At 35.3% G+C, this 20,066-nt stretch overlaps 1 protein-coding gene across 3 annotated transcripts in view; it reads right to left on the minus strand.

The window, feature by feature from the left end:
- LOC111062208 (gamma-aminobutyric acid type B receptor subunit 2-like) overlaps window positions 1–19,287 on the minus strand; it is a 623,739-nt gene extending 604,452 nt beyond the window's left edge. For 2 of the 3 annotated variants that reach the window (XM_039431289.1, XM_039431292.1), the window contains exon 1: window positions 19,090–19,287. The gene's annotated coding sequence lies outside the window, so the exon portion shown is untranslated. The remainder of the gene's footprint in view (window positions 1–19,089) is intronic. The other variant, XM_039431291.1, reaches the window with a different exon arrangement.
- Between the last annotated feature and the right edge of the window lie 779 nt (window positions 19,288–20,066).

Genomic DNA, 20,066 nt, shown 5'->3' on the forward strand with positions numbered 1-20,066 from the left:
AATTCAGTAAATCTCATCACCGATTAATACTGCAAAAAGAACTATTCCTCAATCTATTTAACAATATCAATAACCCAGAACTAAGCTATAGTCAATTGCTTCATGGAATTTCTTCTCAAATTTCCAGGATATTATTCTAATAAATCCTAGATCCTAAATCCTGGAGATTGGTTTCTTATTAATCCAGTAAATCTCATCACCGATTAATACTGCAGGAAGAAATATTCCTAAATCTATTTAACAATATCAATAACCCAGAACTAAGCTATAGTCAATCGCTTCATGGAATTTCTTCTCAAATTTCCAGGATATTATTCTAATAATCCTAGATCCTAAATCCTGGAGATTGGTTTCTTATTAATCCAGTAAATCTCATCACCGATTAATACTGCAGGAAGAAATATTCCTAAATCTATTTAACAATATCAATAACCCAGAACTAAGCTATAGTCAATCGCTTCATGGAATTTCTTCTCAAATTTCCAGGATATTATTCTAATAAATCCTAGATCCTAAATCCTGGAGATTGGTTTCTTATTAATCCAGTAAATCTCATCACCGATTAATACTGCAGGAAGAATATTCCTAAATCTATTTAACAATATCAATAACCCAGAACTAAGCTATAGTCAATCGCTTCATGGAATTTCTTCTCAAATTTCCAGGATATTATTCTAATAAATCCTAGATCCTAAATCCTGGAGATTGGTTTCTTATTAATCCAGTAAATCTCATCACCGATTAATACTGCAGGAAGAAATATTCCTAAATCTATTTAACAATATCAATAACCCAGAACTAAGCTATAGTCAATTGCTTCGTGAAATTTCTTCTCAAATTTCCAGGATATTATTCTAATAAATCCTAGATCCTAAATCCTGGTAATTGGTTTCTTATTAATTCAGTAAATCTCATCACCGATTAATACTGCAGGAAGAAATATTCCTCAATCTATTTAACAATATCAATAACCCAGAACTAAGCTATGGTCAATCAGTTTATGGAATGCCTTCTCAAATTTTCAGGATATTATTCTAATAAATCCTAGATCCTAAATCCTGAAGATTGGTTTCTTATTAATCCAGTAAATCTCATCACCGATTAATACTGCGGGAAGAACTACTCCTCAATTGATTAAACAATATCAATAACCGTTCTGGGTTTGTCAAAGCTATAGTCAATTAGTTTATGGAATCGCATCTCAAATTTTCAATTTAGACTATTATTTCTTTGTGGAATCCAAGAGCTCTGGGATTTTGTAGCTCTGAGAGTGTATTGCTCTCCAGCATTTCTTCTCTGACTTGGAGTCCCTCACGCTTTTACGCTAACGAAGAAATCCCAGGAAAACTCCCGCCGGATATAGTCCATTGGGACATAAGGTCTGAGTGTGTACTCGCATAAATAGTGAAGTTTTGCTGCTGCGAATGTTTGTAACGACTCCTACGGTTGGCCAACACTCCATTGCCGAGTGAGAAGAAACTCTTGTAAAGTCGCAGAAAGCATCTTTGTATCTGTGCCGAGCAAATAACTCGCGAAGAATTAGAGTAATAAACATTTAGCTTTCAACCTACTCGGCAATCTTTGAGCTTCACTTTGCTTTTAGAATTAGAGAGGTTGATTTTGAAGAGAGCTTTGTTATGTTGCAACATTTTGATGTCAGGTTTCATCTTCTTGGCTCAAGGATTGTGGTTTCACCTGCTTTCACCCATGATCACTATTTAAGTGAAGTATTTTCATCAAGATTATTATTTCCCACAAAATTATTATTGAATCACAATAAAAAAAATATATTTCTAATGACTCAATAATCGATTTCATAGTTCAGATAAAATATATTGTTAGTTAATCATATTTCTACAACGTTGAAAAACGAAACACGAACATTACGATTTGACTGCAAACCAAAAAAAAAACTTAAAATAATAATCTAAAAATAAAAATAAGAATCCCGAGCTCGGAAGCCAGAGCTAAGTGTTCAAGTGAAGTATTTTACATCAAGATTATTATTTTTAGTTTTTTTTTTGTTTGCAGTCAAATCGTAATGTTCGTGTTTCGTTTTTCAACGATGTAGAAATATGATTAGTTAACAATATATTTTATCTGAACTATGAAATCGATTATTGAGTCATTAGAAATATATTTCCATGACGAATATAATATGATTGATCATTTTTGACAAGAATGAACAGTTAATATTAATTACATAAATCAAATCAAATTGGTTTTTATCATCATGATTTCAGGGTACAAATATTCATATTATACAACAACGTTACATCTTCTGCAACCAAACAATCATAAATAAAACTTACAGTTGAACTAAAAAATCAATCATTATAACTAATAGTTGCTATTATATCGTAGCTCCAGAAAATACAACATTGTATTCTGAAGAGCTTCATGAAAACTCTCCACAAAGGCAAAGCCTGTGTGTGGAAAGATACTCCGGTATCAGTAATCTTCTATAGAATGCAATGGCAAGGCAGATAATCGAAAACGCTGTTCTAATATATTTCTCCACTACCATTATAACGTGGACCTCACTATGAGACGACTGTCTCATAATTTGAAAACCGAATATACATTATGATAGTTTTGAATAATATTGTTAATAATAAATGGAATGAAATAAAGAATTTTGACTGTACTATTCATCCACGGACATTATCAGGGTAAGAAAACTTGAATAACGGAGTCATAGATATTGAAACTGTTAGTTCTTGAATCTTCAACTCTAACTTCATGAATAATCAATCCATCATGAATGAGCCATGTACTTCATGTAATTAATGTACATCATCTACTCCATGTACTTTATGTATTTGTAAATAATATATGAATAGAAATAAAAAACTGAGTACCGTACCCTTTTCAGAATTATCCAGTCACGACATGTTTTGGCTATATAATGCCATTATCAAGTAGCCCTTAAGAGAAAAAAATACAATTCAATACTTGATATACTCAATTTTCTTTATATAATATAATGACATTATCAAGTAGCCCTTAAGAGAAAAAAATACAAATTAATATACTTGATATACTCAATTTTCTTTATATAATATAATATACGCAATTCACTTGATATACTCAATTCACATCATTTACTTATTTCGAGTACTTAATGTCTGACTCTGCTACAGTTGGATATTGAAGTGAACGAGAAAGTCAGAGAAAACATCTCTGAATAAACGATTGAATTTTGATGAGAATCGGAATGTCTGGAAAGAGGTCACTGCAAGAAATCATGGAGGCCCATCATCACAGCGGGTGTCATCAATAAAGTCATCAATAATGGACAATCATTTCCTCCTCTCAGCAGTCAATCATGTATTTATAGAGCAGTGGATTGATATAATACTAAATGCTCCGAGCTCAATCTAACCGTCTTTATCGCTAAATGTAATCGTGCTTTTCCCAAATCCTCCGGTATTTTTAGAGTAGTCGATCGCCCTAAAATAGAACTAGGAACTAGTCTTACAAGTTCAACCCTCCATAACCGATCACCGGATTTTGTTTCAGCTTGTAATAATTGCTACTGGGTCGACCAGCTAAACTGCTTTTTAATTGCTCCCATATTCTCAATATGGATTTCCAAGTTTATACCATGATAATTCAGTATCTGAAACTGATAGCTCTGGGAGATATGTCAACATTTCAGTTCACTTCATTCCATTTCAGTTCATTTCTGTGCTGAGCTCTTTATTTTCAGTGTCCGAGCTATAGTGAGGTCCACGTTATAATGGCAGTGGAGAAAAATAGGAGAACAACGTTGCCGATCCTCTGTCTTGTCAATGTTTTCTGTAGACGGTACCTGTTACAGGTTCATTGATGTAATAAAATTAACTGTTCATTCTCGTTTAAAATAATCAATTATATTTTATTAAGCGATAAATTATATTTTCAATAATTTCAAAATGTATTTACATATTTAAGATGAAATATTTTGTTAATTAATTATTATTAATTCTACATTATTAAAAGACCATCTGGAAACAGAACAAAGCGAGAAAGAGATAGCGCTATCCGCTTTGTTCAATAAGAGACAAGGATAGCAATACCATCACTAATCAAACACTGCCATTATGACCTCACTATAGACAAAGACAATTCCAATAATTATGGTCATGAGAACAGTAAGATATCCATATTGAATGAAATCGAATTAATATTGTGAATACCACTGATTCATCGAAACTCAGTTACAATGTTTTTTCTCTCAATTCCTCTTTGTTCAACGATTGAAATCTACTGTTATGAACTGAGGATAGACACTCTCGAGTATTCCAAATATGGTCATGAGGACAGTATAGTATCCATATTGAATAAAATCTAATTTATATTGTCTCACTGATTTATCAAAACTCAGTTACAGAGTTCCTCTTCATATCTCGTTGTTCATCGGCTTTCATAGTCATATTTGGAATAATAAGGCGTGTCCAGTCACGGCCAATGACAGGAGAGCTCAACGTTCATTGGTCGAAAGCTAACGGCCAATCGTGGGGCTCCACTCACATCTTCATATTCTGCTCTACAAAGTTCAAGCTTTCAGTTTACTAGAGATTGAAAATAGTGTAACAACCGAAACCAAAATCTCGAATTGTATCAATTTACTAGTGGTTTTGACGTATCAAATCGTTCTCATCCAATGTTGATATCTACTACAATATCAGCTTCACAACACTGGAAGAATGTCTTATTTATAACTAGCAGGAATCCCGTGCTTCGAAAGGATCTAATTGAAGACTTCATAAACTAGAATCTTGAAGACTTGAAAATAGGCATATAACCATCTTTGAAAATTAAGAATCAATATGCAAAATTTCAAGTCAATCTGTCAAGTAGTTCAGACGTGACGATGTAATTCGTGGATGTTCAATACCATACGTGTATAAGCCGATTCTTTTTTCCGAAAAAAATTAACGTACTCCAATTTCTAAATCTCTATACGTTTCAAGGTCCCCTGAGTCCGAAAAAGTGGTTTTTGTGTATTGGTCTGTATGTGTGTGTGTGTGTGTGTATGAGTGTATGTGCGTCTGTGTACACGATATCTCATCTCCCAGTAAACGGAATGACTTGAAATTTGGAACGTAAGGTTCTTACACTATAACGATCCGACACGAACAATTTCGATCAAATGCAATCTAAGATGGCGGCGAAAATGTTGTCAAAAACAGGTTTTTTTTTATTTTCTCGAAAAGGGCTCCAACGATTTTGATCAAATTCATACCTGGAACAGTCATTGATAAGCTCTATCAACTGCAACACGTCCTACATCTGTAAAAATTTCAGGAGCTTTGCCCCATCTATGCAAAGTTTGATTTTAGATTCTCGATTATCAGCCTTCATATACAATTTAAACAAAAAAATTCAAGTGAAAAAGATTAAGCATGAAAATCTCTACAATTAATGTCCAGTAACATTTCCACCCAGAATTGAAAATAAGCTTGAAATCAGAGAAAATGTGATTATTAAATTGCAAACTGTTGGCAACTGTTGGTTCTATTAAATCATTCACTACGAAGAAATAGCAGACCTCGTGTGTTTCCAGCGTTATTGACCTATCACCAGCTGTCTCATATGTTCGAATAGTAGACTTGAGATGCGCGAGTACACTAGCGTCAGGTGATCAATTTTCATAACGGCAAGGAAAGTTGTGTGAGTGCGCCACAACAGATTTTTAAAACAGGTACTTGTGATGAGAATACTGCGTGAGGTCTACTGTTCACAGAACTACTAGTGTAATAATAGAAGTCATTCCTTACTTTTATAGCCTCTACCTCTCTATTACATGGGAAACCATAGTTGGCTAGGTATTTTTCCTCCTTTCTTTCTTTTAAGCACACATCACCTTGAAGTCTGTTTTTGTATTCTGTTTCTGTTTAAATTTATTTATGATTGTCATTTTTTCATCTTGATTCCTTTTATGTATATTGTTTTGAATTGTACCAAATTATTGATTGATTGATTTGATTTGAAGTAGATCATCGGAAGAACAGAGACCGAAATATACTCAGATACCCTCTCTCTCCTATCAGTATACCATAACAGAAATATTGTTAAACAGGAATTGAGAATTCAATATCCATCTGAGCTTTCATAATATAATAGAGCAAATAATACGGGTCGGCCTGATGAGTTTATAAATTGATAAATAACACGCTCAATGGATATTGATATCACTCATCAGTGTAGTCTGATGTGTATCGGATGGCTTTATTTGACTTCACCTCGCTAATAAAGGCTGGTAACCAATATTTCGAGCGCAATTCCCTGAAACAGGGTTGCAATAATTAGCATTGTTGTAATAGGATCAGCGTGGGCCCGCCCGATACCTAGAATAACAATGGAATATAATGGTGAAATATTTTGTTGGGATGAAATCGCGCCGAGCAAATATAACAGAACGTCCGGCCTTTGAATGTGTCAGTAGCATTTTCCAGTAGAATTTTCCTCGTAGAATTTTCCAGTAGCGTTTTCCCGGGAGGAAAAAGAGGGTTTTCGATGAGAGCAGGCCGAATGCAGATCAACATCTCTGCTATCGAAAAGAGGCTGACAGGGGTTTTACTCTTCGGGCAGATATCATTGTTTGTCAACGGATTCCATGTCAAATTGATAATTGACGGACGTTCCATGCTACCGACAGACATGTGTGTTATTGTGTGACGTATGTGATATGCATATCTGACGTATATGATTTGTGTGTGATTGTATGACGTCAGTTTGTGATTGTGTCACGTATGTGTGATTGTGTGAAGTAAATTTTTGTTCATGTGACGTGAATTTGTGATTGTATGACGTAAATTTGTGTTTGTGTGACTAAGTTTGTGATTGTGTGACGTAAATATGTGTTTGTGTAACTTAGTTTGTGATTGTGTGACGTAAATTTGTGTTTGTGTGACGTGAATTTGTGATCGTGTTACTTCAGTTTGTGTTTGTGACTGAGTCTCGTTCTGTATCTAATTACTTTTCAACAATAATTCTTGACATTGATAAAATCATGAGATCAGGAAAGTGTCAATCATTTTATTTGCCGAACTTCCACTGTACTCATTTAGGGTTACTGGTATTATTAGAACACAAAAAAGGTATCAAAGTGATGAAGTTATGGATTTTGATAAAATGAGAGGAAAGGGTATTTCGTTGCGTATCTTTTGTTGCGTTTCTAACTTTCACTGATACGTTAACCGTCGGTCCCGGCTGCCTAAAAAGCGGTCGTTAGGTCATGTGAGATGCCCTGAATTTCAGTTGCGACCTGAAAACTCTGACACTAGACCTGAGCCAGCCAGGTTACACGATATTATTATTATTACAGATAAAGTAGCAACAACATGTAGCGTCAATATTGTAATTCCCCTACATCCTCTCATATTATATAGAATTTGCCTAATGATCAATATCATGATCTGATTGAATGAATGGATTTGGTTCATGTATTTTTTGAAGTATTTTTACAAACTCATAAATCACATTCTCGAACAATAATGAGACTCAAAAACTTCTACAATATAATATTATGTTGACAGCAAACATTTGATTATGCGTTGAAATCTAATGTTCATCAGCTAAACTATAAATTATCATTCAGTTCTCAAAGATGGATCTGAGCAATGATAACCTAGTATTCCAGGTTCATTGGATCGAGTGACACATCTCATACGAAAATAATAAAATTTGAAGAATAGAAAAACACATGTCAGCCCATGAATTCTGCTATTCCAGGATACCAGTATCTGTATGTGACCGGATCTCGAAAACGGCTCTAACGATTCTCACAGAATTTGGAATAAATTGGGTTTATGATATGAAGATTCGATTGCACTAGGTCTCCCTAGGTCAACCCTTGAATAACTCGCTGAAGAACATTGGAAGGATGAATACGTCCTTGGAAAAACAGCGTCAATGGACGTGAGTGAGCGAGTACATGTGAGGGATATTCCTCAGCTGATCTCACGAGAAGAGAAATTATTCAGCAAAAAAAAACTTATTTTTGTTAATTTCTCTTTTTTTAGAGAACATGTTCACTTCAGGAAGTCCAAAATAGTGACTAGATGCTGTACTAGAGTAGAATAGTACATAGAATATTAACAAATACTGTAGCAAACATAGTATATCATTCTAAATCGAATTCATAGTATATCTATTTGTAATTGATGATGTGTTTTTTTTTAAGTGTGAATAAATTGTTATTTTGATGAGTGATAGTAGCTCAACCTCAAGTAGTATAAATTTGAAAAGGGACAGTTTTGGGCATAAGCCTGTTGTGCCTCCTCATATAGCTGTAAAAAAATAATTGTACGTCTGAGAAAATGAATAAATAAATATAAACTATGAATTCAATCTTTCGTTACAAATTTTCTATGCTTTTACACTCCAGAGCGAAGTCCCCCGACATTTTGAATAAACGTTCAATTCACAGATTACCTCTCACAGAGAACAATTTTTGGTATTTATAACAATCTATAACTTCTTTTTTTTTTTTTTTTTTAATCACATTACTATTGCTATCTAGTCTTGAGACTAATGAGCAAATTTTATCAAACCTAATTTACTAATTCATATAACTTCTAACTATAAAAAGTATAGCCAAGTCTCTGAAACCCCCACAAAAATGATATTTAATTCACACATGTACAAGATCAAAGCAATGCTTGGGAGAGAAACAACAGAATTAATCCAAAACTATTTCTCCTCCGAACTTAGATAGTTGATGAACAGATCTGAATAAGGTTATGGTACCAATTCTTATAATATTTCACAAAATTCCAATCAATATTAATGGAATGCAACAATGATGGAACAGAAGGTATTCTCGAATTGGATTGAATTCTAGAGACAACTGAAGGGAGCGGAGCCTATATCATTGTCCAATTACATTTTCAGTGAATTGCCATCGCTATCGGTCATTGGCCAAACAATAGCTCCTTGAGAGAGATGGAATACCTGCGACAACTTCTCAGTCATCTATTAACGTTTCTTGAGCGCTTCTGTGCACAATGACTAATTAATAGGAGCGAAATATCGCGTCTCACTCCAAATCAAAGCGGGAGCGACAAGGATGGAGAGACGCTTTTCTAATTATCACTGCACAATGGGGGAATGATACCGTTCACTGGTGGTAAGATAGCATAACAGTTTCCTATCAATTAACAGCCATTCATGAAGATGAGAGGGAGATGATCATTGAGAAAGAAGCCAATCATTCATCTTGTAAAAATAGATTGGTAGAATATTGAACAATCAATAATTAATCTGTATTTGAACTATTTTTGACAGCAGTACAGAGCAACAGTACAGCTTGTTTAGATGACAATAATTATTCATTTCCATCTATAAATATAATTTTAGTGCGCAATCTTAAGGTGCGTACAGTTATACGCGCCGCGAACATGAGCAATTCACTTTTAATCAGCTGTATTTTTACAGAAACGGTATGATACAGATATAAAAAGCTTGGCATCAGCTGATTAAAAGTGGATTGCTCATGTTCGCGGCGCGTAAATCTGTACACAGCTTAATACAGCATCCAACTACTGTCTCTTCAAACCTTTTTCATGAATATATCTAACCATCTTGTGTTATTTACAACAATAAAATTATAATTGAACGAGCGTCAGCGAGTTCTCACTTTTGACTTACTAAAGTGAGTTCTCATGAAGGTCAAAGTCGTTGTCCGTGTTTTTGTATGTTCCACAATAACTTTAGAGAGAATTGATCAATCAGCCTCAAATTTTGAACACGTATTCTTCGAACCTTCTTACAGGTCAAGTTTGTTGGACAACAAAATTAACTCACTACTTCGTCCTTTTTCAGGACATAATATTGAAAGCTGAGATTAATTGCATGTAATTACAACAGTATTTCCATTCATTCAGTCATAACATTTCAGTTGGTCAATTTGCAACATAGTATACATCTTCTGCAACATCAATTTTTTTACAAGATGTGCAACATCAACAAACTTAAACGATTTGAATTATCAACGTGTGGTTTTCGCCATTCATTTGCTAGTGGAACTCGGCATCGAAATCATGTATCACATGACCACTATCTCTTAAAAATAAAAATGAATTTGGATTGAGATGAGGGACAAAAATGCAGCGACAGAGTAATTTTTCATTTCAAATGTATAGGATCCCCAATAAAACCTAAAATTATTCTCGTGAAAGAAATATTTTGCTGTTCCATAACAGTAGACATTTTTTCAAATATTACAATTCTACAGTTTATTGAGCAAGTTCTCCAACCCAGGGGGTCACTAGTACTATGTTTAATACAAAGATACTGTGTTTTTTAAAGGATTTCCAAATACGTTTCCACTATGAATTATCACTATGTCGTTCGATTTTACTATCGACTTCAGACTAGATTACTAATGATTCTTTAATACTGGAGAACTACAATGATTACAGAAAAACTAGTTCATCGAAGATATCTAGCTACTCTACAAGTTATGTTCGAGAATAATTATTATTAAACGAAAACTCAAATTAAATGTTGTAAATCACCCCGAAGAGTTCTACTACTGCAAACATTAACAACAGGGTAAACAGGTAGATGAAAATTCGAAGATCGCTACTATTCAAAAAACATTTGTCAGTCCAGGAATCGAAGCCGGTATCTCCTAATTGCCGTTTAGAGTTCATGACTGAGAATTTGAATATGAACTCTGCAGCTTTAGTCACACTGACCAAAAGATGATTGGTGTTATGAATGAAAGTGTTCGTCATGATATTGTCATAATCACTAATTTATTTAAACAATTTCAGATACAAATGCCGGTTGCTACACCATTATCAATCTCTTGTAGACTGGAAGCTTGAACTTTGAGCAGCGGAGTGAATTGTAATCGTGAAGCCTTACGATTGGCAATCAGCTGTTGACCAATGGCGTTTGAGCTCTACTGTGATTGGCTGAAACTAGACACTTTCTAGTATTCCAAATATGGCAATGGGTACCGCTGAACAACACAAATCAGGAGAAAGTTTGTAGCTCACAAAAAAACGTATAAGCCTGGTTTTCACTAGTAGAGTTGGTGGTCGAGTAACTGGCATACTAACTCCACTCTACTTACTTGGTCGAGTAACTGTTTTCATTACGATTGAGAATAGTAGGTGAAGTGTGTTGTCTAGTGAACAATCCAACTTTAAAATGTCAATACTTTTCAATAAACTAACACTAAACACTACTTATTAATAAACACTACTTTTTAATAAATTGATACTTTTTAATGAATAGTAATACTTCTCAAACTGGATAGCCTACGGCACGACTCTACTCTACTAGCTCGAGTCTGTTTTCATTAGCACAGTAGAGGTAGAGTAGAGTGAGAAGCGGTGGTGAGGGAAGGCAAGTGGTAGAGTACTATCCCACTCTACTTGACTAAATCTAGTACTCTACCGTGACTCTACACTACCATGAACGTTTCCATTGGGAGAGTTCAAAAGATAGTCCACTTGACTAAATCTAGAACTCTACCATGACCCTACCATGAACGTTTTTATTGGGAGAGTTCACAAGAGAGTTAGTACTTGCCCAGGGAACTCTAACACTAACTCTACGAATGAAAACCAGGCTTGAGAATGGAAGAGTATGCAATTTTTAAAACCAGTATCAACTCATATTATCATGTGAATCTTTCACAGTGATTGAAACTGAGCAATATCGATAAAATTAAATAAAAGCATTGAGAAATTGTCAAAAACCACAATTTTTTAAAAATAGAAAGACCGGTTTTTGTTGTTACACCATTGACAATCTCTGATAAAAAAATGTTCTGTTTATGAATCTTACTTGCATTAAGAAAGGGAAGTGAGATCATTTTTCCGTCTCAATATATTGTATGGAGTGTACATGACTCGGTGAAAGATACCCTCAGTAACAGCAACACATGAAATTGGAAAAGCCTATCGCCAGCACTGGAAATAACAGTTTTCGATATCTGCGAATTCTTTCATTGCTGTCTAATGTGACAAGTCTCGTCACAGTAACAAAACCGTTCTCAGGTTGACAAGAAAATATTGATTCGTCTGTAGAATATTAGCAAGCCATATCGATGGCGGAGAGATGTGACAGCGTAGATTTTTCCATTTAAAATTCCTAACGACGAGCACTGATGGACCGGAAAAATATATCGTGTATTGAAAATTGAACTGTCACGATTCCATATTGGGCCTCAACAGTGAACGTTTTTCAATATTCTATGAACATTCCACAATATTTTCTGAACATTCTAGAATATTCTCCATCCACGTTTTCTTAGTCACTCAATCACAATTCCAAAAAACTCAATAATCATTGTCAACATCTAACTCTCCTCCTTGGAACTCACAGTTCTTGAGCGGAATAGTTTCTTGCAAAGTATCATCTCTAATTTTTGTGTTTCAAAAATGTTTGGGATTGATAAATGAATATTCTCTGCCCACCTTTCCTCAGCCATTCAACCATACTTCTGAAAAACTCAATAACCATTACTACTCTACACCTTGGAACTCACAGTTCTTGAGCGGAATGACTCCTTGAAAAGTCTAGAATGTATGGAATTTATGTATATCTGAATTGATTCATTCAATTCAAGACAAGGGTTAACTTGACAAAAGGAATGTGGGCAGAGCATTAGAAATATGATTCAAGACCTATTCATGAAGAATTGATGTCATTCAAGATTCGAACAGCATGTCCTGAAAAAAGAACATTGCAAGAAAGTCAATAGATGACTATTGATAATAAATCATTCTTAAATCTTAGATTAATTAAAATTTGATCTTGATTGATTTTCTGTGGAAATTAATATGAACAAAACCCATGGAAGTAGAAGGAAATGATCAATGAGCAGTAGCCTTCTATTCTTTTCTGAATATTGTATTTGGTTGCTTTATGCAATGAATGATTGAACGAATAAGAGGTAAAAATCTCAATTTCAATGCATAATCATTCTCGAATGATAGCCTATGAGTTATTATTCTCTATTTGAACACATGAATGTTCATCAATTCAGATATCTTCAATTTCATCCTACCTTACTTCATTCTAAATGTGTAGGGGAAATTTAGGATAACCTCTTCTCAGTGATGAACCGACATTTTCAGGCAAATTTTTGGAATCATTGGTGTGAAAATATACATGTTGGATCTACTTACATCGGAAAATTATCAAACAACTTATTCATAGATCTTGGAAACTAATTGTGCACCATAGTCAAAGATAGGACGACCGTCTTCCTTTTTCAAGAGTTCGGAAAAAGTGATTTGAAATGTCTTTCGAATTTATACATCTGGAAAAACTATTAAATCAGTCTGTTTCTGATGATGATGAATTTGAGATTCTTGCAAAGTATTTCTTGCAATTCCACCATTCCAGGTAACAAGTCAATATTGTTGATTTTTATTCAATATTGAGCCTCTCTTTTCCGTCTTCCGGAATTTTACCCAATGAAACAAGGATACGTTTCCAGGCAAAACCTGGATTCACCGAAATCCCGGGCTCTGGTTCAACTCCCGGATCAACCGTCTCTTTCTCTGCGCATGCTCAGTCTTCCACTCACTCTCTCTTTCCTTTCCCACCCCTTCCCCCAAACCACCACACAAACATCAGCTCAATCAGCAAAATATCCCAAGGGAATCAGGCATTGGCAAATCATGCTTTCGAAAAATTCGTCTCATTCGAATTGAATAAGCGTTCATCGACTTTCTGCATACATTAAATATCCGCTATCAAACATGTAAATTTCTGTATTCCTCGTTTTATTTTTGGTGACAGGAGAGCAAAAATATGGAACATAACGTTCAATCAATTTTTTGCAGTGTTCTTAATGAGAAACTTAATGATCCATTTTGAAAGTTTTATTAGATGAATTTGTGTTGTCAACTCAGATTCACAAATGAAGTCAAAAACAAATACATTCTTCCGGACTGAATCGCAATAATTATTTTAGATGACAATACTCAATAATTAGGAAAACATTTTTGGGGAAAATACAATACTTATTGTGGAGATTATTGCAAATAACAATGCTTGTAATTGAATTTTGAAGAACGTGATTGATAATGAAATCTGTTGGAAATCAGACACTGAAATGAATGGATGATTCATCAATTAATCAAAGCTTCAGAGCATTGGGCTTCTCCAGGGGCGTTGTTTATAATATTGTCTATGGAAAGATTCAGTTTTTGTGTAGTTAAGAAGTTGATATTGCGGTAATTATTCATATTGAATGAAAAAGACTAAGAAATTGTCAAAAACCACAGATTTATTGATACTTAGAAAGACCGGTTTCGGTTATTACACCATTGTCAATCTCTGATAATCTCTGAGTTTATCAGAGATTGACAATGGTGTATTAACCAAAACCGGTCTTTCTAAGTATCAATAAATCTGTGGTTTTTGACAATTTCTTAGTCTTTTTCATTGAATATGGAAAGATTCTACGAAAACTCTTGTTCCTCTAGATAGTTTGTAACGTTGAAAGATTGAAATATCACGACATATCCAGGTGCTACCATACAATTCTCCACTTTTGATAATTGACTTCATTGAAAACTTTTGATAACTTTACTTCATCATCTGGAAATGCAGCGTTTCTCCTACTTGTTACTTTCCTAAACTCTATTCTGCCTTACTGAGAAACCTGAAAACTTATTCTATTCAGAGCTTTCCATAAGCAGATTACAATACCCTTTCCCGTTATGTTTCTGGAAGCATTTATCAAGAGAGAATGATATTTTCTCTATCACCACCTCTCGATCAAAGCAAGTGGCTGCGTCAAATATTTTGATTTATTCATTCAGAAAACGTTTATCAAAAACAGGCTCCTCAGTCATTAGCAGTTGATCTGACGACGTGGATCTTACCCTTTGTTCTCGAGTTGTCATGATTATTGGACAGAAATAACTTCTGTATTGTCTTTGAAAGTTAATTCCTCCAATGAGGAGATTTAGCAGAGCGAGTGATACGTCATCGTGTTTGTACTGAGCACAAAATAATGTCTCTCACAATTTATTCTAAATGATCATGACCTATGTACTATACTCCGATCTCACGATTCTCGAACATAATAACCTCTTATTGTATAAGAAAACAAAATCTGACTTCATTATCACTCTCCTCATGTTGTATTTGGGAACGACTTGTCTTATTTGGCTCCTCAAACAGGTCATATTCAAATCATTGAATATCACTTCTCATGTATCTTTCCTCAACGAAGAGTTTGAAATATTAACAGATTATAGAGGACACAAGTATTGATTTTTGGAGAATTTCGAATTGAACATTATTTCTCGAGACTCTGACAACTACCACCGTGGACAAAGCCATAGTGCATTCTGGTGACGTCAGCAAAGGTAGGGCCCCTTAACCAATACAAAGTTGTTGATTTCAGCTGATCTATATCAGCTAGTCTTTTTATTGGTGTAGGAGCCCTACCTGTGCTGACGTCACCAGAATGCACTATGGCTTTGTTTACGGAGATAGTGCTCTGACACGTTTTTGAAGAATGTGATTGAAAATAATAAGTTGTACCAAAATTCCATTCTCATTCAATTTCTATTGACTGAAAAATAATATCTCATATCTCATCTGATGACTAAGCTTGCCGGAAATTGCAAAAGTGGAAATAAGGTACATTCTTCCAGATTCTAGCATAGAGTTCAATTGCGTAAGTAGATATCCCATGGTATAGGGCGTTTATGTCGCAATTTCTACTGTTGTCTCAAGCTGATTACTGTCGATTACTGTCGATTACTGTCGATTACTGTCGATTATTGTCGATTTTTACTGTTTTGATCGGGTAAAAGTGTATGAACGGCACAATATGAGAGACTAGAATCTAGAGAGAGAGAAAGAACTACGTGGACTATCGGCTTGAGATAACAGTAAAAGTTGCGACATAAACGCCCTATAACATGGGATATCTACTTATGCTATTGTTTCTCTATGATTCTAGTGAACCTTGTATGAAGCACTTAGTTTAGAATGTCAAAATATCGATTTTTAGTCGTCAAGAATCGTCACACGAACAACTTACTCAGTTTGGAATCATTTCGCGCGAAAAGTGCATAATGACTAACCCATACCGTCTCGTCAAAGTCTGTCCAAAGCCCATATCGTCATAGTATGACGTCAGAGTACCAAGGTATAGTCATGTTGTACTACTCGAAGATTCTTTGATACGTTTAGAATCGTCTGAACATATCCATAATCTAAGATAGTAGCTACATAGCTAGAGCTAAATTTGGTGTGAACTCTGTTATTTCCATAGTTGTTTACGCAGAAAGGAGCGAATTCCCAAGAATTTCATGGTGGATAAACCGCTTAAGTTAACTCGTTTTGTAACATGAACGCAGAGAGAGAGACAATGATGTTGGTGAATTCAAGATCGCTTGAGAGAGATATGTTGGTGAATACAATCAGTTCTCCTTTTTTCTCATAGTAGATACATATCACAGAGTATTCCAATAATATCAATAACATTTACAAGCATCGATATGATGATCGTATAAACTAAACGGAGAATGTGAAGAGCATCATCTCTCAGAGGCTTCAAAGACTACATCTTTCTTCAATAGAATTTTGCAACTTGGAGAAGTTGTCATTAATTCACTTGAATCTATCACCGCTGATACTGAATCAATTTTTAATAGTCATCTCAACAGTATCACTAATAATACTCCACAAATATTTGAATCATAAAGGCCCGGTTGCACAAAAGCCGGTTAAATTTTAACCGTGATTAATTTCAAGAGAACCAATCAGAGGAGACCTTTTTTTATAAGACGGTTTCTCTCTGCTGATTGGTTCTCGTGGAATTAATTATACGATTAAAAATTTTTGATAAGACGGTTTCTCTAATTGGTTCTCGTGGAATTAATCACGATCTGCTTTTGTGCAACCGGCATTTGGACATTTGAAACATTTGCAATTGGTTCCCACATTATCAGTCAGTATCAGAACTAATCCTCAAATTTAAATTTTTAATACTAAGATTTCGCTGTCAATTTCACTTCATCAAGGCGGACTCCAACACAATTATCACTATCAGACTCAATGACCGTTACAGTAGAAATACTAGTAGTTCTGTGAACAGTATACCTCACACAGTATTCTCATTCACAAGTACCTGATTGAAACTATAGACCTTATGGAAATACAGCAATAGACTGGCTTCTCCACACATCACTGGTAAGCAGATTTATGATGAATAATTCTATAGTCTGATTTTTACTCTAATAATGGCGTATGAAGGAGGCTCCTTTTTTCTTTATTTTATCCTTGAAATGCAACATTTCCAAAAACCTTGTATATACGTCGACCCGCAATTAAAAAAGGAACATACCTGTCAAATTTAATGAGAATCTATTACCGCGTTTCGCCGTAAATGCGCAACATATAAATATTTAAACATTAAGAGAAATACCAAACCGTCGACTGGAATCTTAGACTTTACCTCGCTCGGTCAATAATTACCATGTGTTTTAATGGGACCATTCTCACTGAGCCCGACCGAGCAAGTATGAATAGTACCATTAGAAATCATGGGTATAATATTCTAACTGTAAGGGACACGTTCACTGATACAGATTAAGGGAATCCGCCTTTGACCTCCATATTTATTCATGACCCGCTTCTCATGAAAGTTCATTTGCAACAGTTGAACCGTTATTTATCAGATTAGAGGCCATTGGATATTGATTGCCAATATAATAGAGGTTTCCTTATCATATTATCTGAACTTTTCATAAGTAGAACTCACAAAATGGCCACCAAGTTAACTCATGTTGTAGGATGTCAACCTGTGACCTACAAGCTGGACTCCTACATATCAGTGACTGGCACAGCGAAAAAATGATTTCCATGAGTTCTGATTGGACTGTTAACACTCATCACGGCCTAGCGAGTATGAAATACCCCATATGAGCTCATTAGAATAATATTCTCACTGTACCGTTTATTTTCACTGTCACTGGTGTGTATGTTGTTTGTATACCCAATATTGGAAATTTTGAATAGACAAGTTAATGATAAAATCCATATTCTTGACGATTTTTTACATTCAATTTTTGTAGTTTTGATTCAAGGAGAGAAAATGTTAATCTACCCGGGTGTCGACCAGTGACCTCCATAGTTGTTTGAATATCCAACCATGAGGATTTCGAAGAGACAAATTGATTAAGCACAATCACATCTTGATAAATTTCTCACAATTGGGTTTTCAAATAAAGAGCAAAGATGTTAACTTCTAGCCGAGTATCAACCAGTGACATTTGAAGTAATTCTCAACAATATTACTATACGAATCATAAGAATATAGAAGAGACAAATAGTTGATAAAGTACATTAACATTTTTGGAGATTTCTTCACATTCAATTCGTGTTTTCAAAAAGAATCAAGGAGACGTTTGAGATTGAAGGGGAGACATACGTTTTTCACGTTATAATTTCATCTATAACTAGAAGGTTACCCGTGTTTCGCTGGTGTCTAATTAAAAACTTGACAAACTGAAAACTTGACCTACTAGAATCTTGAAGAATTATGAGTAAGCTTATAATCATCCTTGGTGGATGTATCATATTGGTGGAATATTATGCATATTGATTGAGAATCAATATGCATAATATTCCAAGCTAATCAGTTCAGTAGTTCTGACGTGATTATGCGTCATTCGTGAATTTCCTATCCCGTAAGTATTTAAGCCAGTTCTTTCCTTCATTATTGTAAAGACTAGTAGGAGTCCCGCAAGGGTGTAATTGAAAACTGGACCTACTGAAATCTTGAAGAGTTTTGAATAGGTCTATAACCATCCTCGGTAAATTAAGAATCTGTATGCGGAATCCCAAGTTGATCAGTTGAGTAGTTCAGATATGATGATGCGTCATTCGTGAATTTGAGTCATATCCCGTGCGTGTATAAGCCAATTCTTTCCTTTATTATATTATATAGATTGGAGAGGGGAGAACAGTTGACCTCCAAGTTTTATAGGAGTATTGAAAAGCACATGTTGCAGGAGATATATGCGGGATGGAAGAGAGCTGCTGTGGAGAAGAATGTAACCACATGCGTGTGGCGAATGTGTGAGAAGGTTTGGTGAAACCTACCGGTTCGGTTGTGACGGTGTGAAACCTACCCGAGGTTGAGAACGCCCGATGTGGGGGAGACCCACAACTCCACTACTCAAACACCTCCAGGGCTAGAGTGAGAACGCAAACGGGGCGGAGACCGCACATCGAGACCGCACGAGAACGCACATTTCCAGAGCGAGACACTGTTCGTCTCCACCGAACCGCTGCACCGTTCACACTGACCCGCGATCGCGGCGGGCAACCGTTCAACGCGCACGCGCAGCCCCGCTTCGCCCGCCCACCACCCCTCTAGATCAATATTACCTTAGTTCGGAACCCCCCAGCCCAGCCTTCAGCGTCCCACACTCGGCCCTTAATTATGCTAATCTGCCCACGTGATATTTTCGGCGGTTGCCGTCGGCGGTCAGACTCGCTACGCTCGGACAGTGTGACCTCCGATTCGCCACAATAGGTCAACCGTGGCGACAGCTTTCGTTCAATTGAGCTGCATTCCATCCTGGTTATTTCAACCATTAATGACTTTGAATTGAGCATAAAGTTTCCAGTTCGACATTTTCCAGTTTCATTCATAATTTAGATTTTTTAATACTGTCACCAATTCTTTGAAATTTAGTTATTTTTGATTGAAGATCAAAGTGGTAATTGTAACTTCAATAACTACCTTGACCTAGATATTTATTTGGAATGTAGTATAAATTTGAAAAAGGAAAGTTTTGGGCATAATCCTGTTGTACCTTATCATATAAATTCAATGATTGTACATGACTAAAAATTAAAAAAAAAATGGCCTATTTTCACATTGACCTATGAGTGCCTTTATGCATATAATTATATTGATATGAATTCCAACATATCAGTATCTAATAGAGTCAATATTGCATCAGAATTTCCTTTATAGAAGGCAGTGGGAAGGTAGAGAATCGGCAACGCTGTTGTCATATCTTTCTGCCGGACTCAGACAGTGTAACCTCCAACTCCCACGATAGGTCACC

This window comes from Nilaparvata lugens, chromosome 6 (genome assembly GCF_014356525.2).
Source record: "Nilaparvata lugens isolate BPH chromosome 6, ASM1435652v1, whole genome shotgun sequence".
Taxonomy (NCBI): domain Eukaryota; kingdom Metazoa; phylum Arthropoda; class Insecta; order Hemiptera; family Delphacidae; genus Nilaparvata; species Nilaparvata lugens.